Source organism: Balearica regulorum, chromosome 20 (genome assembly GCF_011004875.1).
Source record: "Balearica regulorum gibbericeps isolate bBalReg1 chromosome 20, bBalReg1.pri, whole genome shotgun sequence".
In the NCBI taxonomy this organism is placed as follows: Eukaryota; Metazoa; Chordata; class Aves; order Gruiformes; family Gruidae; genus Balearica; species Balearica regulorum.
In genome coordinates, this window is record NC_046203.1 from 11,627,931 (window position 1) to 11,643,612 (window position 15,682).

Genomic DNA, 15,682 nt, shown 5'->3' on the forward strand with positions numbered 1-15,682 from the left:
TGGATCCAATGTAAGTACTTAGGTAAGTCTGACAACGGGCAAGCACAAAACACAGACTGTGTGTTCATTTAGCACTCATTTCTGGTGGAAACCAATCTAACGTGGGTGGTCTTCCTTTGGACAGCTGGACATGGTCCTGGGGCAAACAGTCTGGGTGGGGAGATATGGGGGGAGATGGCAAGGATGCATAATACCCACAACTTCCCGCCTTGTATTTCCCTCATGCTATAAGTACCACTGTACAATAAGTATGACAGGTAGTATATGAAATACAGTGGTTTAAATAGTCTACTGAAGTGTAACTCTTCCCTCTTGTGCATGTGAATTGTCACATACTTTAATCGCATGATCATGTATTTTGATTTCTACTGGCTAATTGCTTCTTAACATTGTTATTCACAGAGAGTTTCTCTCCTTTGTTCTCATTTCAATGAAACCGAGACAATAAAATGTCAAGAAATACCAAAACAAAAGCAAACCTTCTGTAAATGAAGCATTTAGCTGGCACAGTTGACAGAAAAAAGATGGGGAATGCGCCATTATGGATTTAGTGTTGCTGTGAAATCACCTTCATTTCAAGTTGTAGTTTCTGTACTGTTTTCTGTTTGTTTGATTAATATTTTACAAATTCTGACAGAAAATGCATCCTGTAAAGTACAAAAAATAACATCCACTGTAATAAACAGCCTACTGAGTCTTCTGTGTTTTTACTGCAACTGAATAAAATAGCACTGACTAAACATCGAGGTATTTTTGCACAGAGGTTATAGCTATGTATGGAAGAAAGTTATTTCTAAATAACTATTGTTAGTTTTATTCATAAAGGCTTAGGGACAGAATGGAAAATAGATTTAAATGATCAGATATTTCCCCTGACCTGCTTTGAATGGCTGGAAACCTGGGAAAGTGTCAGCATGTTATAAACAAAACCATGCTTCATTTATAGTTCGTGTGCCTCATAAAACAAAAATATGGATTGCAACCAAAACAGCATCTGTATTTGTAATCTTACATCTAGCATAACTCCAAACTGTTTTTGGCCTGGTGACATCAACGATTTCATATTTCTGAGGCTATCTCTACAGGAAGAGCCAGCAGCTCCTGGTTTTAAGCCATGCATTTTAGGTTGCATAAAGTTGCTTATTTTGCTTGGGGGTCTCTTTTCATTTCCATAGAAAGGTCCATACATGTGGTAGGACGTCATCTGATTGGGGACCCTCTGAAGAGCATTGCCCACGGGTGATGGGGTGGGGAGGAGGTTTCCTGCCAGGAGTCTGTATCCTTGGTGGGGAGTTGGGCTGGCAACCAAGGAGATCATCTGGTTCTTCTCATGTCTGGTTGTCTCTCACCATTGAGATTGGTGTTACATGGGCAAGGAGCTCTCTAGCTGGGGATACTGCTGCTGAGGGGGTGAGGGAGCAGCATCCCTCTGCATGAGCACATGGATTTGGATGATCCTGTGCCACGGACCAAAAGGCAAAAGCTGGTGGAGGGACTGGGGTCTCCACCCTCATGGTAAGCACCACAACAGTGGCATCAGCTGGAAATGCAGCTGCAGAGAGTGCGAGGTGCTTGTTGCAAATTCTCCTATCTCCCCAGATCAGGAATCGCAGTGATTATGCCAAGTAATAGTCCTAATTAGAATTAGATTCAAACTGACATGAGGGTTTACGTCAGCCCCTGTGATGGATGACGGCAGGCCTTGGCCAGAGTCCGCACGGAGATATGCCCAAATCTACCAGCAAAACTCCTGCCATGGCCAGGGAGGGTCCCTCGCACCTCCCTCCCTTCCCTAGCTCACCCCGGCACCCCGTCCCCTGCAGTCAGCCGTCGAGGGGAGGTTCAGTGGGATGGGAACCCACCCCCAGGCAGGGACCACAGAGTAGGGGTACCAGTGCAGGCAGGAGCATGTCTAAGAAGTGAAATGCCATTTTTCATGTTGATTTTCTGCCAGTTTTGCTAGGATATAAATTATGACCCTCCTTCAAAGCCTCCCTGGCTTCCACTTTACTGAACTACAGTCTAACCACAAGATACAAATATCATGGAGTCCACCAGCCTCAGCACCTCATTTGGGTTGTATCTGTGGCCTTTCCACTGCATTAATTTGCACCGTGACAAAGTTTGAAAGATAAAACTCTCTTTTTGCTCACTCCTGCCAGCACCCATAGCACGTGTTTGTTCACAGCGAAGCCCCCAGCAGCCGCGATGGGTTTGTGGCTGATTGTGAGTGCTGCTGCTCTTCACCTACATCGGAGCTGCTTGCTTTCTGCCGAGGTGGGATGTGATAGACAACAAAAATAAAAAATGGAACTGTCATTTGCTGGTGACCTGATTTTTTTTTTTCAGAGGGAAAAAAGCCGACATTCTGCAATTAGTTGAAATAATTTTTTTAGCTGCAGGTATAATTTATTTTGCTGGCTCTCGTTTCTCCTAAGAAGGGAGCATGCAAAATATCGCCCACAGATGCCATGGGGTTGTATTTAATGCAGTTATGTTCATGTTTGCAGTCATGGTGGAGTCATGTGGTTTCTGCGCATTAACTGACCAGCTTCGTTTTCCTGCTTTTGCTGAAGTCTGCTCTTCAGCTATTCATTCCCATTTTTCTGTGCTTGGGTGTGGGAGCAAGACGATCTGTTTCTGTGCAGAGATTCACATGTGTTTGCCAGGACTCTCAAGCAGGGCTGGAGCTTGTGGCAGCCTGGGCAGGAGGGAGCAAGGGGGGGACGAGGGTGTCCCTGTCACCCTGCACAGACTCTGCAGTTCCCCCTGCCCGGTCTCTGCTCCCACGGGTCTCTGCAGAGCAGAGCTGGGCATCACTGCTGCCACACACTGCTGCAGGTGAGGGAAGGCTTGAACACCAGAGAAAACAGATGTGACAAGGAGGATGAAAAGGTGGTTCCTTGCTATGGAATTTCACTTATTTCCCTGCTCGCTTCATTTGAGCTTAGGAATGTCAGATGAAGAGATATCGCTCCTGATATCCCCTCAATTCCTTCTAAGCCTCCTGTTTTCAGCACAGGACACATTGTCCTAGCTGCAGCTGCCCTCTATTTGCTTTTCAGTTTTTTCATGAAGTGCCTGCAGGGAATTTTTTTGAAGTCGTGTAACAGCATCACGGGGGTTTGAAGGGCTCTCAGTGCTGCTGCCTCGCAGTTTCAGTGCTGAAGGGAAACGTGTGGTCCAACAGTTCGTGACACGGGGCGATGCAGGGCGATGCAGGGCTGTGAACCGAGCAGCATGAGCTCTGTGGAGCCAGGCTGGGCCACGTGCCGGAGTGTGCAGATCCAGCTGGACTCGGTGAACCACAAATGCCAGACCCTGTGGTTGTGACAGTGGGTCCCCGACTGTCACGTCATGGCCCACCATCTCCAAGTTGGGGTCATTACAAGTCAGGGCTTCCAGAGCCTGAAGAAGAGCTCAGAAGAGCTGGAGCGAGCCCTGAGGGAGGGCTGGGAATAGAGAGACTTCCTTCTTGCTCAGTGTGTAGGTTCATAGGGATGATATTGTCTCCCTGGGGGCATGAGGGAGTTCTGCCCGACAAGTCAAGAGAAAGGAGAATCAGCTTATATAGAGACCTCCAACACCTGCATAACTGGGAGTGTGATGGAGGGACACAGTCCTCAAACTGGTGTTTTTAAAGATACAAAACATCTGCTATGAGGACAAAGAAAAGAAAATGAGCAAAAATCTTTTTGTTCTGAAGGCTGAACATCAAGATTGTAGTGTGGAGCTGCAAGGGGTGCCGGTAACCACTGTGCCAACTGTGACATGATTGAAAAACATATCACATTCCCCCAGATCATAAATTTGTCTTTAATATGGCATCATCTCTTCAGAGAACAGATCTTGGGTTTTTCTTTACCTTCCAGTTTCTGTGTTTTCAGGTTCCTGTTTATGTCTTATTTTCTGTGAAAGATTCTTTCTCCATTATGAGAATATTTTTATTTAGCAAAAATGAGGAACATTATGTAACTCTGTAGCTCCTGGAGCAAAAGTTCAAACATTGCAGGAAAACATAAGCCTTGGCAACAGCTTTTACTTTTTGAAGCTTTCCAGCTTCCAGCATTTCTGATACTTCTGTAACAAATGAGTCTAAATAGGAAAAACTGGTCCAAGTCCATTTGCTCCTTTGGTGCTTCCTTCCCTCCTGTGGAATTGCTCAGACCAAGCCCTTCCCCTCCTAAAACTGCACTTGTGGCAGCACTGCACAAACCACTCAGCTCTTTCTTGACACTGTTATCTGAAGAGGCATCAAAATCCCATCTAACACTTTACTGTAGTCTTGTAAAAGGAGCTGTGCATGTGGCTAATGTCTCTTCCCCCGTTATTCCTCTTTATGAGTCGACTGTTCCAGAGAAGAAAGATCACGCTGAGCAGCACCCTCCTCCCACTGCTTCCTCCCTTCTCCCCGTGAACAGCACAACCTCCTTCATCCTCCCCCATCCTAGTATTTTGGGGAAAAGAAGGTGCATTGCTGGGAAGGGATGGAGGGTCTTCAGCCTCCATTTTCCCTCCTGCCTGGATGGAGGCAGTTCCATGTGCTGGGATTGATGGGGCAGGGAGCCCAGCACTGCAGTGAAGGGCAGGGCTGAGCCCTGAGCGCAGGGAACAAAGCGACTTCTGTGGGTACCCAAAAAACCAGCTGAAATGTCAACTGACACTAATCTTGTTTGGCACTGATACGTGTAGCTGGATCTCCTACAGCCTCGAGGTATCCTCTCTCTGACCCGTGTGCAGCTGTTGGGCACATTTTGTTGTGCCTCAATGGGGATGGTTTGGGCCATCCCCAGCACCTGCCATGCAACGTGCTGATGCTGTTGACAGTGTGGGTGAGGAAGGTTCTGCTAGTGCAACTGGCGTAGGGTGCCTGCTGGGCCTGTCGGTTGGTGGAAAGCTGCTGGCCTTCTGCAGCTCTCCATGGCAGCTGCTTGCTCCACTGCAGGGAGGGAGAGGGGAGGAAAAAGGACCGAAAATGCAGAGGACAGGAGTGGTTATGGCCAAACTCCAAGAAGAGTAGGCAGGAGCTGCTGAAGATGCTGTTGGACCCCATGGGCAGGTCCAGAGGCTGTGTGGAGGCTTTTGTGTTCAGAAGAGGATGAGTTGTAGAAGTGATGCACTGCCACAACAACACAGTTCCTGTCTTGCAAATACAGCTCTGAGCAGATCCTTGCTGCCGGTGGATCTGCTCCAGTGAATCACAGCACCACTGAATGGCCAAGGTTGGGAAGAGCCTCTGGAGGGCTCTAGTCCAACTTCAAGGATCACAACACAGCAATCTCCCACAGACCTTCCCCTGGCCAAGCCTCAAGAGCAGTCACCTCTCTGCTGATATCTGAGTCCTGGTCCTGCTGAGCTCCCTCCACAGAGATGCTTCAGCACTTCATGGGACCAGGTCTTGCCACCCATGGCTAGCTATGGTACATCTCTTGGCCTGCAGGATGCACCTGGCAAACTCTTTTCCACCCATTATTCTGCCTTTTTAACTACACAGAAGCTTGTAAAAGAACTGAAAACCTAATGGCATTTTCTTGCCAGTTAAGGATTTCTTGGCCAGTGACACCCGCCATCCGCTGCCCAGCACAATGTGTGGAAGGGTGGCAGGTGGCTGCATCAACCTGAATAGCCGAGCAGCAGGAAACACCCCCAAGGGGGTTTTCAGGCGGTAATGCCAGGAAACGGGGCTTCCAGGTACCTGACTCATGACTTCCACCAGTCGTATTGCCCAAGCCCATGCTGGCTCTCACTGTCCCTGGGCCTCTGCATCCCCCTCCTGGCTCCATTGCAGCCGTTCTTTACTCACCTTGCACTTCTCTGCTGTGTTTCCTGCAAGCTGCTATGTGTGACCAGAAACTTTTAGGATTTCTCATTGTTTCCATTCCCGCATGCTCAGCGGAAGGGCCCAGCGATGCCCATGTCTGTTTTGAAAAGATATGGGGCTGCTTTCCCCTGCTCCCTCTGCCTGCTGCATAGCCTTGGGCATGATTTTCACATGGGTGCCTCTCGCATAACCACCTACAGATTAGGTAGCTGGATCTTTCTCTGAACACAACTGAGCTTCTTGGGGCACCCCTTCACTGCTGTGACAGGATTTAAGCAGTTTAAATGCTTTTCTGAACAGTGGCTGGGAAAGGCTGAATTGATTATTCTTTGAGTGTTGACCTCGGTGTGGTCATTTGTGCTGCATATTTTGTGTTTTGGTGGCTGCTTAAGATACCTCCTGCAGGTCCCACAGACCTCCTGCCACATGCAGATGCTCACAACCAGGACAACTTTGGATTTGCTCAGTGAAACTTTTGCTTTTGGTTTTCTTGCTCCATGCAGTTGAATTATGCTCGGCTCATCCTGTGTTGTGAAACATGCTGTCCTGCTGTACTTGGTTTCCCTCTGTGATGCTCTTTGCCCCAGTTGCTTGTGGGGAAGCAGCAGATGCACATCCACTCCTTCTGTCCTGGAAGCCTAGGACATTTTTAGCTTAGCATGAGCTGTGAGCTGGGAACGTGGGGTGAGAGGTGAACTTAAGGTGAGTGAATGAAATCCCTAATGCCTGAACTCTCTGTGATCTGCAGAGAAATGTGAGACCTTTCCTGTCTCACTGGTTCTGTGAGGACGCTGTGCTCAGGAGTCACATACCAAGAAAATGAAGAGAAAAACCCTATGGGCACTGTAGAGTTCTTGGACAGCTGTTTTTCTATGTACTACTCACAAATCTTTTCCCTTCTCCATTTGATGCTCAAGCTGAATCAACCCCAAAGTCATGCTTGTGATTCAGGGCAGGTTCACCTCCAAGACCCTCATGTGCTATGGGGGGTCTAGGAGACAACCTGTTCCCAGTCACCCCTACATGATTTTACAGCCTCAGACATTTGATAACAAGTCTCTGAATCAGCACCTTAATTCCTAAGTGTGTGAATCCAAATCTTGGTGTCTCCTCAATTCTCACTCCAACTACAGCTATCAGTGCCTTGCTTGCAGGGGTTCAGGAGAAGTGTGGGCACGGTGCTCCTGTCTGGCAATGCTCTGCAGCTAGACTGCTTACAAATTGCACCCTGCTAACATCTGTCCTTGGGTCCTCACCTGGGTCACTTACTGCCATGCATTCCCTGAGCCTCAGGCTGCTTTACTGCTGAACTGCCTGTCTGCATATGGGGTCACCAGCATCTGTCCAGCTGAGAGATAACCAGGGTCTTCTTGGCCTCCAGCACGTTGAAACAGTGGTGGATGCCAGCTGAGTGCCATTTACCTCTGATCTGCTTTGTGCACCCAAAACTATGTCCCTGCCTTTGATTTCCAGACAATTAGATTAATATTTCTGCTGGAAGCTTAATATAGTAGACGGCTTATGATCTTTGCATTTGACATCAACATCCTCCCCTCTGAGATCCCAAGGAGGCCTTGTTTGTATTCTAGCTGGGCAGTGTGTAAAAGTAGTAATTTCTAGTATGAGTCACTACCTCAGTGTTTGATTAATTCTCTGCTTCTGAAACTCTGATGAAATTAAATGGTTGGAAGCCCCAGAGGAGAGCTATGGTACAGGAGAAAATAGAAGCTGTAGAAGAAAGTGTAGCTTAAATTAGTGGGGCCAGAAGGAAAGGACATAAGCCATTTGTTGCTATCAGAATATGTAATTTCAGCGCTCACTCCTCTCACCTTGCAGAAAGGGCATGACCTTGTCCCAGTGCCTCTGGAAAGGCAATAGAGAGTGTCTAGCAAGACAGGAGGAATTCTGCCTGAATCTCACCAGCAATGCTTCCATGGGAACATCTTCCCATTCAGCTGCAAGCTTAGAGGTACAACAGCATCAAATCTAGTGGTGTATGGCACAGACGGACCTAAGGGACACGGCAGTATCCAGCGTGGAAAAAGGTGTAACTCGAATCAGGGATGGTTCCAGTGCAGAAGAGATTCTGGACAACGTCCAGGGTCTGGACCAGGTCCAGGACTGGACTCAGGGCTGCAATAAGGATAAAATTTACCCTGGGGCAAAGGCTCAGAATATACAATATTTACAATTAGAAAAGCAGATCTCCAGCTGAGGGAAATGGCTGTAGCGTCTCAAGTTGTGATGGTGTGCGCCAGCTGAGGCTCTGCCCTGAGGCTATAAAAGGGGTTGAAATGGAGCCAAGGCTGCATTTTGGCCATCTGCTTGGCTGGGGCCAGGGGGGCGAATTTGCCATTAGTGTTCCATGAAATATAAAACAAGAGTCGAGGTCGTCTCTGGACTTCATTAACACTTTGAAATGCCAGGGGGAATATCACATTTGACTACAGGGCCAGCACAAGTCAGCAGAGAATCTAGCATTTCAGTTCCCACTCAGAAAAACCCAACAGCTTTGTTTCACTTCTGACTGCTCATTCCAAAATCAACTGAGACGACCACTTATTGTGAAAAAAGTTCATTGCCAATGAAACCATCTGAAAAGGTTCATTCTGTTCTCTTTGGGGATATTCATCCTCCCTCGTTGATGCTCAGTCTATGAATTTCATGGCAGAAAATGAACTTCTTGAAACTAATCCTTTAACTTCTCAACCCCTCACATTCACATGTTCTTGATATAGGATGAACATGTCCTGGTCTCAGCCTCGAAAAGGACATGGGATGGATCCCTAGCTGATGTGCCCAGCCATCAATGGCAATATAATTACTCTGTTTTTCCACCAGCATCGATGCAGCCGCACAGCCTCAGTCAATTGTATTTGAATCAGGAAGTTCCTGTATGGTTCCCAGGAAAATTACCTCTACAAACGAAAACAGAGTAACTCCTAGAACATGGTTTTCTTCAAAAATGAATGTGCCACCCCCTGGAAGCATTCAGATGGACATCCATGTGATGTATAGTGTCTACTGAAATTGCTCTTTTGCTTTCCAGCCAGAAACACCCAAATATAGGCAACAGTTTGTTTGTGTTCAGGTCTATGAAAGCATTCTCTGCACTACTGCATACGCTGAGCTATTCAATACTGTGCTGTTTCTCTGCAAATTGGATCCTGCTGCTCTCACTGCTGCAGAGGGGGAAGGAGAGAAACAAGGTAAAATAAAAGCAAACACACACCTCAAGCAGCTCTGCCTTCCTGAGAAAGGAAACATAAGGCTCGCTAGACAAAGGAAGCAAATACCAGGGTCCCAAATTGTGCTGTGGAGTTTGTCATTCAGGTTTGTTGCTGGTGACGAGTTGGGGAATTACAGCCATGGGTGTGTAGGAAACCCAAAGGTCTGACTGGAGACTTAGACTCATAAACCCTCTCTGGTCCCCACAAATTCTTGAAACACTTTGGTTACAACAGCTGTGAAAACAAAACAAAGTGCAATTCATCTCCGTCCTGAACAGAAATAGGAGAATTTCTTGGCAATTTGAGATCCTTTTGTGAAACTGATTACACAAAGAAGCAAATAGCCCAACTGTGAAGGAAAGCTGTGTGAAGGGTTTAGTTTGGACTCGTCAGCTGCATAACTGAGTCTTAGACTTGAAGAAAAAGAAGAATTCTCTGTACATTTGCTGAATGTTTTCCAGGGAGCCTGATGCATCTTTGCTGGAAGCTCAATACCCAGGAACTCTTCCACAAAGCCCAGGTGCTGCCCTCTCATGGTAAAGGAGAGAGCCCCAGAGCTGACTTAATGCAAGAGAGTCCAGATCAAACTGTGCTAGACTTTCAAGACACCAGGTTTGATACTGGTGCTAATGCTCTGTCTCTTCTGTAACTGTGGTTGAATTGAAAGGCATTGCTGGGCACTACAGCCAAGTGGGGACAAGACTTCTGAAGCTGAGCAGTTGTGCAAGGCTTTCCCACCATCTGCTTGCCCTTGGTGGAGGACTAATGCCTCCTGGTGGTCCCAGACACATTGCACTGACAGTGCAGAAATGGTACTGTGCACCTTCCAGTGCTAGCAAGGTCTCCTGGCTACTAGGATGCCTGGGGAAGCCCCAGCTGACACGTAGAAGTGCACATGGAGATGCATGGGCCACCAACTTGGACTGCTCAGAAAGGGGGAGTCAAAGCAAGAAGGCAAAAGGCAAAGGCTGGAAAATGAGGAAAGGGGAAAGGCAGAGAGGTGGTGTAGGGCCATGGACTGACCATGGAGGAGCAACAAAGCTGGAGCCCATCAGAGAATTGCCAAAAGGTTCAATGGTGAAGAAACTCCGGACACAGCTGTGACCAGGTAAGAAGAGGACAACCACAGAAGTGTGAGCCTGGAGCTTGACTAATGAAATCCCACAGCCTACTGCTTAATGAGGCCCCACTCAGTATGGCAGAGAGCAAGGGTATGGCTGTGGCTTCAGGACTTGACTCTCCCAGTCCTGTAACTCCCCCCCCAAAGCTGGGGGGCTGTTGTGAGTCTGAGCCCTGACAAAGACAGCAATGGTAAAGACTTATCCCTCTGCTGCGACATCCCCTCAGCAGCACTGCAGATAGAACAGATGGCCAGTGTTTTCACCTGGAGATATATGGAGAGAAAAACTCTTCTTCAGATTAAAAATATTGTAGAAAATTGAGAAAACCTGGAGATCCTCTTCTGGAATAAAAATGATGCAGTTGTGCACTACAGTTCACAGTGGCAATAGAAATGTAGTGGTAGCTATGGTGGTACAGAGATCTGTAGGAGGAAGGGTCGGAGAATATTTCATCAAACGAGTTGTTTCAATTCCAACAAAATTTAATAGCTGGCCTAACAAAAATAATTAGATTGTCATATCTGGTGAGAGACAGTATGGAATGAGCAAATTAAGCATAGCCAAGTGCCATCTCCAGACTTTGCCCTTCTGCTGTTTGCAGTGCGTGATCACCAGGGATGGCAGAGGACTGAGCTGCAGTGCTAGCAATGGGCAAGGCTGTACAGCATCGAGATAATTTTGCTCAGTCCCTGTTCTGCTCTTACAAGCTTTAGGGTAAGCCAGGCTCATCTGACCCAGAGGATTGAAAGGAATTGAAGGAAAACAAAGAGAAACTCTAAGCTTTCATCAAAAACCTATTAAAGTCCCTATCATTTACTCTGAACACATGAAATGGCCTTTATTACAGTCATTTTTCTAAGCACAAAAGCTACTTTCAATAACACAGGAAGGGAAAAATCATTACAAACTTGCAAGAATCAAGGAGCATCTTACAGAAATTCTTTGTCACGAAACAAATTATAAAAGGCTATAAATAAATGACCATTATTAGAGCAACTGAGCTCTCTAACTAGGCTCGCTGCACAGGGAATGAACTGTTTCCCTAACGGGCAGGGGGAAGGTGAACCAACAGGTTCATCACAAGCTCTCCGGGGTGGGGCAGAAAGCAAGCCTGAAGCCATTACTTCCTGCTTCTGGAAATGGAAGAAGCATTTGGAGAAACAAGCTACTTAAAAGACTGATAAACATACATGTGGATACACACGAGTTTTCACACAACACAGGACACTGCTGAACTCAGACAAGGTCATAACACTGATGAACAGAGAACAGGATGGGAGCACTTGGCTCCTGGAGTCTAGCTGTGCTATCCAGCTCCTCCAAAACCTGCTGGTGCACTTTCTGACCTCTTGTGGGGTTTCCTCCTCCTGTTGCTTGGACTGCTTGAAAAAATTACTCTTCTGATTTTTAGATATTTTTTTTTTTAAAAATTCCAGCCCAATATATTAATTCATGCTAGTGACGTAATTTAGTTTAAATAGTTCTTTCTCCTTCTAGTTGTTTACCCCTGTGGTATTTATATGAGAAGTCATGTCTGTGTTCAGCCTTCCTGTTGCAAGACTAAACACAACAAACTCCTTACATCTCCTCATCTAAGGCAGGCTCTCTGTTCTTCTGCTGTGTCCTCATAGAAGACACCTACCCTCATCCTCGATCTGCCTTTAAGTTCTTATTTGCATGGCAAGGTGCCTAGGTGAAAGCAAGATTTTTTTAATAGTTTGGTTAGATTTGCAGCAACTACAACAATTTTATATTTTTTCTCCAGGTTTTTCGTGGAGGTATGGCTTACAGGAATGAGCATGTTTGCTGGGAAGGTAACCTCATATTCAAACTGCCCTGATCAGTCAATGGTATCTTGAGTATGGTATGATTGAGTCCAGAAGAACTACAATGCCAGAACTACAAGGGCTCACCGAAGCTTTTGCATTACTGGATTTTATGGTAATGCGCTTTTCAGGCTTTGGAGTTCAGGAGAAACAGGTAGTGGTGGCACCGGCTTCAAGAGATGACAATCTCCCTGGGAAAAATTTTGCACCAAGGTGGTGGAGAAATCTCCAGTGGCTGGATGTGGGTGGATGATATGTAGGCTGTGCATAGATCTCCCCGTGGATTCTGTGGAGCTCCCCATGCCTGGCAGACAGGTACATAGCTATTATTGAAGAATGTCTCTGTCCCCCAAACATGACAGAAACTTGACTTCTCTGCATTTGAAAGAGATACCTTGGTCCATGGCCACTGCAAAGTGTGCATGAACCTGTCAGCATTTCTCATTATCTCTCTTCTTTATTCTTTACTAGCCATTTGGTGTGAATAATTTTTTCCTAGGGTTTGCATTTGTTTTCCCCCAAAATGACAGTTTGGCTTTTACAGAGATGTCAGCAGAAGGACTGGGAGCCCAGCAGGTGGGCTTCCTCCCACCGAAACATCCATAGTGTAGATGTTTCAGGCTGAGCAAGGTGCCCAGCTCCCCTTTGCACAGTTTATGAATTTTAGTGTGGGATTTATCTGACTGTTGGTAGGTGTGTAGTGCAGGGTCTGTAGAAAAGCTGGGGTTGAACGAGGAGGCAGCTCAGGGTCATGGTGCAAGTGGATACTGCAGCGGAAGGGTGATGGTGTAGACTGGTGCTGAAGCAGAAGCCTTCGATAGCTGCAGTTACCCTTTCTCGAGGATGCAAGCAAAACATTTCATATTTGTTTTTAAAAGACTATTGTTTAAACCACAATATCTTTTTTGGAATAAGGGATTGAGAGTATTCATTATGGGAGAACTGGAAAATATATAAATTTGGGTAATTTTTCCCCACTCTGAATTCTGCGGTCCTACTGATTTTATTAGATATTTTTCCTCTGGGTTGAGGCTACAAGGCTGACATTTGATCCTTTTGCATGTCAGATTTTAACGTTAGCCTAAATTGTATTTCTAAATCTAAAACCTCTTTAAATATTGGAACATTTTCACTGGCTCTTGCTCAAAATTTCCCTCCCTGAATTAAATTATTTATTGGTTGTTTCCCATATGACTTAAGAAATGGATTAGTTGAGGCGTACGTGGCCGTCACTAGAACTGAACTAGAGGCAGAAATACAGTTCTGCTAACATGGTCCTTGGATTCACCTTCATGATCCAGGCTGCTGGGCCACAAAGTTCAATGTTGTTTATATTAGAACAAATGATTTCTCTGTACAGCTTGATGCAACCCTTGGAGGGAGACCCAGGAATGAAAAGCATGCCAGAGAAATGCACAGTGTCTAGGATGTTTTTTAAAAATAGAAATGGTATTCTGAAGTTTTCAAGAAAATATGAGAAACAAGTTTTCTAGGATATACAGGAAGATACCTTTAAATCTCCCTAAACAAAGCAATAAAAGACTGTCTAGATCTGGATTAGGGCAGATCTTTAAAGAGCAGGAATTCTTCCTGAGTGAATCCACAAGCGGTCAGCGTTGTTAGTGTCCCTGTGGCAGAGCTGCACAACCTTTCCTCCATCTCTGAATGCATGTGTAACGCTTCCATTTCACAGGTCGACAAAGATGAAGAGGTGCCCTTTCTCCCTCTCACATTTACATGGGCTTCAGGATGTGGATATAAATGACGTTGCCCTCTTCACCCCTCTTGTCAAGTTCAATCTTTGAAAAGCCCTGTTTTCAGCAAAGAAAAAGATGATGGATGATCAATACAAAGGGATTTAGCTGGGACAGGGTCAAGGTCCATGGTTAAAAGTGATCTTTGCATTGGGCCCATGTTTACAAGTAGCATCAGTATGTTTGGTGTTAACGCACTGCAGCAGGGTTATTGGGGAGAGTTTTTACATTAATATTAAGTACCGTGTAGATTAAGAATTCAGCAAAATATATCCTGAACATTTGTCATTTTTGCATAGAGATGAAAGACATTAATTTTTCAAAGGATCATTTCCATCACTACCAGGCTCAGCTAAGCTGAAACCATGAGCCTGATCGCAAAAGTGAATTTGAACCACAAAGACCTTTTTGGATATTGCTCAGCAGTGTCATACGAAAGCAAAATAGAGAGATAGGCTGGTATGAGGGACAAGGTAAATAGACATATAGCCACAACAGTCTATAAACAAATGGAATTTTAGTAAAACACATCTGTCCATTTTCCAGTATCTTGGGTTACAATAGCAATAACTTGTGCTAGTTTATTAGGTTGCAGATTAATGGGATCCCTGCTGACTTCTGTTTCTTTAGCCTTACTGTGATATATACAGAGGAAAGCTAGGAAATTCCTGCAGCTCACTTCTCCTGTGGAGAAAATACATCAACTCACCAAAGCTGTAATGTGCTCGCTGTTTTGGGAAAACAGAGCTGTAACGAAACAGGCTGAAAAGAGGCGAACAAAGCACCATGTCCCTCCTGGCCCCCAGTGTTCGCCTCCACAAGACAAAAATGTTTCAGGCTTTTGAGCCTTCTTTCCCTCATATGGAAAAGGCCCTTTTCAAATTCAGAAATGTCCTTCTACGTCACTGGTTTGGATTGTTTTGATGGAACAAAATAGGAAGTCTATTTGAAAATGAGCAAAAAAAGTGGGAAATGTGGAAAGGTAGAGTATGAAATCTCATAAATCTGGACTGCAGTTCATTGAACTCAAGATGCAAAATAGGTTCATTCCTAGCTTTTTCTTTTTTCTTAAAAATGATAGCTTTCTAGCCCACTCCTGACAGAACTCTGAAGACGACGAAAGTTACTATTCCTCCACAAACCGTATTTATATTTTTTTCAGCCAGCTCTGTAATTACTGAGCTCTGGAGACATAATTACATTGTCCTGCCAAAGTGTGAAGAGATGAACCAGATCTGACTGTAATATCTAGCAACCATTTCAGATTTGTTCATCAATGAGCTTCACAATGTCTGTGGGGTTCAGAAGGCTTTAAATCTCATTATTAAGTATTTCTTATCTCCGATTGCTATACTTTAAAAATATTTTGAGGTATTCTTTTGAGGGTTTAACTCTGACCATTGTTATATTTCTCAGCTTCTCATTGCCTATTATTTGGTATAGGCACTATATGATTTCACCTAGGCTGGGGTGGATACTCCAAAAAATGACGCCAGCAACATTTTGGAAAAAAACAGAAATATAAAGCTGTAAGTCTTTGCAGGAGGTACAGAGCCCTCCCAAGGCTCCAGTGAGATTTGAACTCACGACCCCTGGTTTACTAGACCAGTGCTCTAACCCCTGAGCTATGGAGCCTCTGAGCTTTATGTGCTTTTTCCTTTGCAAACATTTCATATAATAATTGTCTCTTAATTCTGGAGTGAAACAAAACCTGCCTTGCTAGATTGCACTGCTCCAAGGGTTTTCTGTTCTCTTTCCAAATAACTCTAACACAAGCATCAGAGTCACAAAACTACCAGCACACCAGGTCAACCCAAACCTGGATTTTACTCTCCTTCAGTTCATCACTGCAAGGACATCAAGAGTGATATATGGCTCCCCTTTCCCCAGACAAATAACTTGGGAAGTTTACAAACAAGAAGCAATGATA

At 45.3% G+C, this 15,682-nt stretch overlaps 1 non-coding gene across 1 annotated transcript; it reads right to left on the minus strand.

Moving 5' to 3' along the window:
* Window positions 1-15,314: 15,314 nt before the first annotated feature.
* Window positions 15,315-15,387, minus strand: TRNAT-AGU (transfer RNA threonine (anticodon AGU)). The gene has a single exon. It is a non-coding gene; the product is annotated as a tRNA-Thr (tRNA).
* Between the last annotated feature and the right edge of the window lie 295 nt (window positions 15,388-15,682).